Below are 10,000 nucleotides of genomic sequence, written 5' to 3' on the forward strand. Positions count from 1 at the left end.
AGAGGCCGCTCCGGGAGAGCCCCCCCCACCGGCAGCTCACCGCCGGCGGGCGCGGGGCGGGGGACCACCACCGGGGAACCGGGAAGCGATACGCACTGGCGGGAGGCGCGGCCCCGAGCCAGCAGCCGGAGGGACGCGGCGAGGCCAGGGCAGGGCGGCGGCGGCGGGGGAGACGCGGGCACCGGGAAGGCGGCGGTGGCGGCGGCGGCGCGGAGGGGGATCGGACCCCCCCGCGGTCGCCGCCGCTCCCTGTCTCCTCCAGCCCACCGCCCACCCAGCGGGCAACCCTCACGCGCACGACGGCCACACGCCGCCCACCCGCCCGGCGCACACAGGGCCCGGGCCCGGGTCCGAGGGCGCGTCGCCAGGGGACACCACCGGCCGGGGAGGCCCGGTGGCGACGCCCAACGCGGCGAGGCCGGTTCGCGGTCCCAGACCGGGGACGGCGTGTGCGCGGGCCGGCCGGGCGGGGCAGGGTCGATCGACGTCGGCGAGGGAGGCGCTGCGGGGGCGGCCCCCGGCACGCCCATCCCCCCGGCCCAGGGGCACATCGCCGGGAAAGCTCCCGGGTGAGGAGGTGGGCCCGCACACCCGCGCACCGCTGGCGGCACGGGACGGGTGCGGGCGGGAGGCGGCACACAACGGCGCGGGGGCCGTCCGCCGGACGGACCCCCGGCCCCACCGCACCAGGCGCGCGACGGGAGGGCCGCACACTCACACGCACACACGGACGCGCGCGACCCCGGCGCCAGACGGCTGGCCCGGCGAAGGCCCTCCCCCGACTCGCAGGGGGGAGGCGCGGGCCGCGGCAGGCGAAGGGCGGCGCGCGGCCCCACCGCGGGGCCGGCGGACCTCTCCCTCCACACCGGGCGGGAAGGAGAGGGGGCTCTGCCTGCGAGCCACGGTCGGTGGCTTGCGCGCAAGGCGAGGGGCAGCGGCTGGGGGATCCGGCACCCCCAAGGCACCCTCGGAGATGACTAGAGAAGACTTTCTTCACCGAAGACGGGCCGTCCCCACCCATCGCCCCCCACGTTGGGCCCCCGCCAGGCGCCCGAGGGCGCCCCGGGGATGGGCGGGGGGGGGCCTGCGGTATTGGTAAGCACCAGCGGGGGGGTTAAGGCACAGTGGGCCTCTGCGGCCGGGAACGGAGCCTGCCGCCTCGTGCTCACGGCGGCTCTGCCTCACCCGGGGACGGCGCGTGCTCCCGGCTCCGTGCTGCGTCCACCCTCCACTCGGGCGAGGAGGGAACGGGTGGGGCACCGCAGCGGCGACCGAGGGCCTCGGAAAGTCACGCCTTTTGAGCCGTCCGTTTTTTTTTTTTTCCGTTTCTCTTTTAAAGCTTCTCCGCCTCATCCCGCCTCACCGGAGCCAGGCTCCGGCGAGCGCGCGGGGCCTCGCGGGTACGCGCCGCGCACACCCGAGGCTTGCCTGGGCACCTAAAGCCCAACACACCCCCCGGTCTCCCTCTGTAGAGGGGTCCGCGCTCTAGGGCGGCCCGCGGGGGGGAGGAGGTACGACAGAGCCTAACAACGGACCGCCGGGGCCCAGCCGCGGCTACGCAGCCTGGGCCCCCACCTCGCAAGGGCGACTTCCCTCGGCACCGGCGGAAGCAACACGCGGGCCCTCCTCCTTCCGCTCTCGCTTGCCTCACGCGGGTCTCGGCAGGCACCGGGGCGGGCACGCACGCGCGCACCCCTCTCTCACCCCCGCCTTCTCGGGATCAGGCACGGCACCCTCCCGCGAGGCGTGCGTGCTCTAAAGGTCTTACCCCGCTCGACCCCCCTTCTTTTTTTTTTTTTTTTCTCCACATCCTTTCTCTCCCTCTCGGCCGCACTCCTGTTTTTTATTTCTCTCGGCTCGAGGGGCGCACGCCCACACGCGTGAGCGGTGACCGGAAGGGTGGGCTGGGAACGGGGAAACGGCACCGCCACCCGGCCTCAGGCACCTGAGGGACGGCCTGGAGCGTTCCAGGGGCACCGCCAAAGGGCCACTCGAGGCGCACCGGCACCACCTGGGTGGGGCGCGCGGGTGCGTCGGACCAGAGAGCCCCCCCGCCGCGGGGGGCGGGGGAGGGCCCGACGCGAGGCAGAACACCAGGGCCACGAGCAGAGGCTGTCCTGCTCGGTCTCAGGACCCCGCCACCGCCGACGCTGGCCGCGAGGCCGCGAACGAGGGCAGATGAGCGAGGTCGGGCCGGATTCCGTGCCCCTGCCCCTCTGCGCACCACCGGCGGGTGGGGAGGAGGAGCGAGGGGCCCGCGCGCTGAGCGAGAAGAGCGGTCCCATTCGCCACGAATGTCCGTCCCTCGTCTTGGCGCGGCTCGGACCCGGCCCGGGAGAGCACGACAACACCACATCGATCGGGTCAGCCCAGGCACAAGCGAGGAGGAGAAGACCCCCCGCCTAAGGCTGCCAGGAGGCGGGCGAGGACAGCCCCGGAGAGGACCCGCTTCCTGCCTCGCCCGCCCCGGCTGCGGAAAGGTGGCCGCGAGGACCCCGCACACGGAGAACGCCTGACACGCGAGGCACGTGGGCCTGGGGGAGGGGGAGCGGGGCACACTCTGGCGAGCACCGCGGCCACCGCGGGTGCCTGCGACAAGGGGCACGCGGGTCAGAGGGCCCGCGGCGCCCGTGCCACGCCGCCCTCGGGCACTGGAGACCGGGGGGAGGCACCGCGGCTGGACATCTGGACGCGCGAGAGCCGGCGCACGGGCCCCAGGCGGGCGGCTCAAGCGGGGAGGAGCGGGGGAGGGCGTGGGCCGTCGGTGGACCGGCGTCTACGGACCCGTCCAGGTTTCCCATCTGCTCAGCGGGTGTCACCCAGCGAGGAGAGCGTGTCAGCACCAACCTGGTGGCCCAAATCGCCCGTTTTGGGCGAGAGAAAAGCCACGCCCCGCGGCGGGAGGGGCCCGCTCCCCACGGCGAGCCCCCGGAACTGCGGCCCGGCCATCGGTCCGTAGCGCGACCCCATGGCCCCCAGCGCCCCGCCCCCCCCCCCCCCGGAGCTCCCGGGATCCTCTGGTCGACCCGCGGGACGGGGTGACGGAGCTGGCCGGGGCCGCGCGGGCGCCCAGAGCCAGCCGCCTGCGCTGCGGCCAACGCGGGCCGGTCGGGGAACCCTCGGAGGGGGGACTTGGAAAAAATTCTCGGGCGGCGGGGCCCCTCCGAAGGTCCGGGCCCCGCGCGGGTCCGTGGCCGGGCCGGGGCGGGCCGGGGGCGGCAACCTCGGCCCGGGGACCCCCGGAGCGGGACTTTGAAAAAATTCTCCGACGGTCCGGACCCCACGCGGGACCGCGCCCGGGCCCGGGGCGCCCTCCGCGGGCCACCCCGGACCTACGCCGGAGGCCCCGGTGACGACCGGGCCGCGCGAAGGAAGGCGCGCGAACGGCCGGGGCGTGCCTTGTCCCGTTCTTCTGCCTGCGCCGTCTCGGTGCGGCCCGGTTCGGTCCAGCGCCGTCTAAAACACGGCACCCGGGAGCGCGGCGGCGGCGGCGGCGGCGGCGGCGGCGGCGGCGACGGCCACCGCCTCGGCCACATGAAGCTGCGGGCCCAATTCCGGAACGTGGCTCTGGCGCCGGCGCCCCACCGTGGCCGGGACGATCCCGCCGACGCCGCCGGCGTCCCGAGACGTCGCCTCGGCCAGCGCGGCCACAGCGCCTCCCATGTCGCCGGCGCCGGAGCTCCGGAGGAAAACGATGTCAAAGCGGCCGCCAGGTGGCGGCCGACAACCGGCGCGGGCGACAGCGGGACGGATCCGGATCGGCGGCCGGCGAGGGCGCGTCGCCGGGCGGCCGGACACCCGGTCCCGTCCCGGCTCCCCCCCCGCCCCCCTCCCCCGCCTCCCAGCGCCGCCGCCGAACACGTTTCTCGGCGCGGGGCGGCCGGAAGGCGTTGGGGCCGGCCACGGCGCGGGGTCGGTTGGGCCAAGGGGATCCACCCGGCCGGGCCCTTTCCCGCCTCGGCCAGGACGATCCTGCCGACGCCGCCGCCGGCGTCCGGGAACGTCGCCTCGGCCAGCGCGGCCACATCGCCTCCCGCGCGTGTCGCCGGCGCCGGAGCTCCGGGGGAAGACGATATCAAAGCGGCCGCCAGGTGGCGGCCGACAACCGGCGCGGAGTGCAGCGGGACGGATCCGGATCGGCGGCCGGCGAGGGCGCGTCGCCGGGCGGCCGGACGCCCGGCCCCGTCCCGGCTCCCCCCCGCCCCCCTCCCCCGCCTCCCAGCGCCGCCGCCGAACACGTTTCTCGGCGCGGGGCGGTCGGAAGACGGTGGGGCCGGCCACAGCGCGGGGTCGGTTGGGCCAAGGGGATCCGCCCGGCCGGGCCCTCCTCAGGTTCCGGAGGTGTGAGCAGGCTGTGTGGCTGGCTGCTTCTCCCTGACGGAACAGCAGTGGAACGACGGTACCAGCCCACTGCAGCAGCCGCTCTGGGAATGGTGCCTGAGGGCTCCCCGCGGGGCAGGGCCGGTAAACCCTCTCTGCCCCTGAAAGGTCTCTTCCTGCCGCTGCCCCTCAGTGCGTCGTCTAAGCCCGCCTTCGACGGTCAGGACTCCCCGCTCGTCGCAGACATACTCGTTCGCTTGTGTTTCCGGGTCTTTGTCGTCAAGAGAGCTAGGCGGAAGCGTCAGCCTATTCCACCACCTTGGCCCCATCTCCCAAAGTTCCGATCCAAGGGGGTCCGGCCCAGCCGGGCCATTTCGCCCCTCAGCCAGGAAGATCCCGTCTACCCCGCTGGAGCCCTGGAGCACCATGCCGGCCAGCCGGCGTGTCCCACTCGGGGGGGGCCCTGGGAGGGAGGGAGGGAGGGAGGGAGGGAGGGAGGGAGGGAGGGAGGGAGGGAGGGAGGGAGGGAGGGAGGACCCCGGGAGGACGCCGGGAGCCAGGCCGGGCTCGAGGAGACGGAGCGAAGGCCCCGGGCCGCCGTGGCCAGCGCGCGCCCGCCGGGACCGCTTCCCATCCCGTCGGCGCCGCAGAGCTCCGGAGGGGGACAGTATCGAAGCGGCCGCCGGGTGACGGCCGACGACCGGAGCGAAGGGCGGCGGGGGGGTGGAACCGGGTCCACCTGGGCCCCGGCCGGGGCTCGAGGGTGGCAGAGGGGACAGACTCCCCCGGGCCGCCGGGGAAACCTCTCGGGAGCGTCATGGGGCGCGCGCGCGCGCTCGCCCCCGAAAGGGCCGAACGGGGGGGGGCGCCCGAGGGGATGAGCGTCCACCGGGGGCGGGAGGGAGAAGAGAGCACGTCCCAAGCGTCGGACGGGCAGGTGTTCTCCGATCCGTATCCTTTGGACGGACGCGACAAACGGGACGGGATGAGACCGCCAGTCCCCGAAGTTTTCCTCCTCGTTCTTTGAGTGCCCGCGTGGCGCAGCAGGCAGACCGGGAGACGTTTTCCGCCGTCGTCCCTGTCGCCGAGCCAACGGTACGCGTGAGGCGGGTTGAACGGGCAAATTGCGTCGGGAGGGAGGGAGGGAGGGAGGGAGGGAGGGAGGGAGGGAGGGAGGGAGGGAGGGAGCCGTGCGTTTGCCGGCATCCGCGTCGCAAAAGAAAACCACGGCCGCCACCGAGAGCGTTCTTCCTCATCGCTTTCCATCCTCCCGCGACGCGGGCGGGCAAACGGGGGGCGGGGGGGAGGCCGGGAACGCCTTCCCAAAGCCGGTACGGACCGGCTCTGGGCCCCCCGGTCCGACTGGGGAGACATCTCACCGAGGGAGGCCCTCGAGGCTCTCGGGAGCGAGGCCGGACTTAGTGAGGTCCAGCGGAGGCGCGGCGGGCCAGCCGCGAACGCCCGCCCAGAGGCCCTCGGGCGGCTCGGCCCGAGCGAGTGCTCTCCGGGCTCGCGCGGGCGGACTCGGGAAGGTGGCGTCTCCGGGGCGGGGGGGGGGAGGGAGAGGGGTGAGTCGGCGTCTCGAGCATCGAGAGATCTCCGGCGGCTCCCGAATGCGGGCGGGCGGGCGGGCGGGCGGGCGGGCGTGTGTGCGTGAGTCGTGGGGGTGGGGGGTGGAGTGCCGGAGGGGGGTTGGGGGGTGGGAGGCCGAGAGCGGGGCGGTGGGGGGGTCGGAGGGTGGGGGCGGTGGGGGACCACGCGCCTCGGGCCCGGGGGGTGGGGTGCTGAGGTGGGCGGGGAGTTGGCAAACGTTCCGGGTGCCCTGGTGCGTGTGCGCGCGTGCCTGCGCGCGTGCGTGCGTCCGTTCGCGCGCGCGTCCCGGTGTGCGTGCCTGTGCGCGCGCGCGTCTGTGCGGGGGCGCGTCTTTGCGGGGGCGTGTGCGCGCGTGTCCGGGCGTGTGTGCCTGCGTGTGCGCGCGTGACTGCGGGCGTGCGCGTGCGCGTCTGCGGGCGTGCCCGTGTGCGTGCCCGCCTGCGTCTGTGGGGGCGCCTGCGCACGTGAGCGCGGGTCTGTGCGTGCGTCTGTGTGTGCGTCTGTGCGTGTCTGTATGGGTTTGAGTGCGCGTCTGCACGTGAGCGCGTGTCTGAGCGTGTGCGCCTGTGCCTGCGCCCGCGCGCGCCTGTGCCTGCGGGAGCGCGCGCGCGCTCAGGCGGACGGGCAGCCCCCCGTCGTCGCCCTCGGTCCGCCGAACGGGCGCCCCCTTGGCCGGATGGAGAGGCTTTTCTCCGCGCCCACGAGGGGAATCGCAACGGGAACCGTAAGGCCGCACGCCGGCGGCGCTAGCGCCGCCTGCCGACGAGGGCCGCCGCCGCCGATCCCCCCCCCCGGCCCGACCCCCAGCCCCCCAACTCGGCCCGCGGTGAGGGCCGGGGCCGTATTCGGCTGGAGGGGGGGGGACGGTAAGGCCGAGGGCAGCGTCGCCGTTCCCGCGTTGCACGCGTCGCCGTGCCGCGAGCGTCTCCCGGGAAGCCAGAGGAGCGAGGTGTGTGAAGCCCGTGCCGCGCGCGCGCGGACCCGACCGGGGTGTTCCGGGACGACCGACCGACCGACCGACCGGCCGACCGGCCGACCGGCCGGCCGACCGGCCGACCGTCGTCGTGGAAAGCTCACGGCGGACTGGACATCTGACGGGCCCCTCCCTGTCCGAGCCGACCTCCCGAGGTACGTAGGAGGGGAAGGGTACGGTAGGCTGGTTCGGCTGGAAGCCATCCCACCCCCGGGAGGCGTCGATCGACGGGGAGGCGGGACCGGGAAGGCACCGGTTTCAAATCGGACGATGGCTGAACCTTGGGCGACGGGTACGCGGACTCCTCCGTCTTCGCCCGAGTTCGCGACTCTCTGCGGGGGGAGCTTTCCGGGAAGCGGGTGACGGGCGCGCGTGCCGTCGTCCCGTGAAGGCGCGCTACTACCAAGAGGCTCCGAACGCGGGCCGTCCTCGGGGGGCGGTTTATTTTTTCTCAGTCGGGGGGGACCCCCGCCACAGGGAGAGAAACACCCGAGTTGGAACGGTGCTCGGGTGGGGAGTAGGGCGTGGCGGTGAAGACTGACGTTCGTCATCGTCGTCGTTTCCGTTTAGATAGAGAACTGACTGCGGCGCCGCTGCCGTCGCGTGCCGTCGAGCGGCTCGGGACTCGGAGCGGCCCTAGGGGAGAGAGTCGAGCCGCCCCACGGGCTTCCCAAGGAGGAGCCGGCGGATCCGAACCGCCGACGATCTCGGTCGGCAGCCGAGCTCCGAGCCGCCGCCGCCGCGCCGCCGGGGCTCCGTCTTTGCACTCGGTCTCCGGTACGCGGCGAGTTGGTTTCGCCCGAGGGGCGGAACGGCTCTCGAAGAGGAAAACCCGGTTTCAGAAAAGGAAGGAGACAGGCAGAGGGAGGGGGAGGGGGAGGGGGTGGGCGGGAGGGGTGGGGGAGGGGAGGGGGATGGGGGCAGGGGAGGCGAGGGGGAGGGGAGGGGGAGGGGTGCGGGAGGGGAGGCGGTGGGGGGAGGGACGGGGAGGGGGAGGGGGGAGGGGAGGGGAGACGAGGGGAGGGGAGGGGGAGGGGGACGGGGGAGGGGGGAGGGACGGGAGGGGGAGGGGGAGGGGAGGGGAGGGGAGGGGGGCGGGGAGGGGGACGGGGAGGGGGAGGGGATTGGAGGGGAGGGGGAGACAGGCATACCTGGACGCCGAGCCAGCCCGGTGACGGCGTTAGGTAGAAGAAGGACGGTAGGCGCCCACGCGCTCACGCCCGTGGCTGCAGATACGGACACGCAGGCGCGTGCACGCGCCCGTGCGCGGGCGGGCGGTACGCACGTGCCTGCCCGTGCGTACCCGCGCGGGTACACGCGCGTAGGCGGGGGCGCGCCCACACGGGCGCGTCCGTGCGCGTGCGTACGCCTAGGGGTGTGCACGCGCGGGCGCCCGCCTCTACGTACCTGCCCGAGGGCGCGCGCGCGCGCGCCCGCGCCTGCACGCGCCTGCACCTTCGCACGGGCACCTGCGCGCGGACCTGCCCGCGCCCCCGCCTCTGCGTGGGATCGGCGAGAGCCGAAAGCGGTACCGCCGCCGCCGCGTTTTCAAGACCCTTTGGCTCACGCGCCCCCCCACCCCCTTCCGGCCACCTTCGGGGGGAAAGCTCAGCTTCACGGACGGGCGGAGCGGATAGCCCTTCAGCTGCGCCTCCCTGAAATAGAACGGGAGGAGTCACGAGAGCCTTAGGAAACGGAGCGAGGCGACGAGAGGGTGCGTCGAAAGGCGGGCATCGAGAACTCCGGCCACAGGCGTTTTCCTTCTGTAGGGTGTAGAAAGCACCCCGCCGCACGCACCCGGCGTTAGGGAGCTGTCTCGAGGGCCGCGGTTTCTACTCCGCCGACTCCTTTCAGTTGAGACGGGGCGCCTCCGAGCGTGTGTGTGCGCGCGACCCGAAGGCGGTCGTCGAGGGACGACGGCACCCTCGGTCCGCCGAACCCCCGCGCCCTCGGACAGACGGGTGGAGAAGCTCTCCTCGACGTCACGGAGGCGGTCCCGACTGAAACCGGAGGGGCACGTGCCGGCGGCGCTAGGCCCGCCGCCGCCGAGGACCGCTGGCGCCACCCCCCCCACCGCCCACCACGCACCCCCAACCCCACCCCGCCTGCGCCCTTGCCGTGGGCCCCACGCTGGCGATATCCGGATCCAGTCCGACGTGGCCGCCGGCTGCCACCCGCCAGGCGGGGAAGAGGTTTGGAGGCGGCGGAGGCGGTGGGGGCGGCGGGGGGCGGCGGGGGTGTGGGCGGTGGGGGGCGGAGGAGGAGGAGGAGGAGGAGGAGGAGGAGGAGGAGGAGGACGGACGGACGGACGGAAGGACGGGAACGCGCCCGCGCGCGCGTGCGCCCGCACCGCAGAGTGCCCTCCGGAGACACGGACGGGCCCACGGAGCACACGGAAACACGGAGATGGACGCGAGGGGGCGCGCGCGCGCGCGCAGCAGACACAACCCCGGGACGCCCGGGAGACACAGAGGTAGGCGCGGGCAGGCAGAACACGCGGGAACGCGGACGCGCGGCACCCACGGACACGGTCCGCTCGCGCACGCGCACGGGGGCCCGGACGCACGGCGACTCGCACGGACGGCGCGGCCGAAACACGGGAAGGTACGCCTCAGGGGCACACGCCCGCGGACCCCCCCGACAGAAGCCCGCCCGCGGCCAACCCCCGCCGCCCCCCCCGAAGCGGGACGCCCACCCGCGCGGACGGAGGGAGGGGCGCGACGGGGCGGACGGCCGCGCCGCAGCGCTTCGGAGGACACGGCGCCCCCGCCACACACGCGCGACGCGATAGACGCGTCGCGCGCGAGACGGGGGCACGGGCACGAGGTACGTACGCCCGACCGCGCGACTCGCGCGCCCGCCGGCCGCGCGCCCGCGCGGCATCCCGAAGAGGGCGCGCCGCACTCGGACGGACGGGGCCGCGCGCGCGCGCGCGCACCGGAGAGGCCACGCGCGCACCCGCGCGGACACGTACGCGCACGCAGCGGCGGCGGCGGCGGCGGCGGCGGCGGCGCCCTCCGGCGACACGGACGCACGCCCGGGGCACGCGGAAACGCGGAGACGCACGCGCACAGCAGACGCACGCACGGGACGCTCGGGAGACGCGGAGGTAGA

Source organism: Loxodonta africana, unplaced genomic scaffold, assembly GCF_030014295.1.
Source record: "Loxodonta africana isolate mLoxAfr1 unplaced genomic scaffold, mLoxAfr1.hap2 scaffold_407, whole genome shotgun sequence".
NCBI lineage: Eukaryota > Metazoa > Chordata > Mammalia > Proboscidea > Elephantidae > Loxodonta > Loxodonta africana.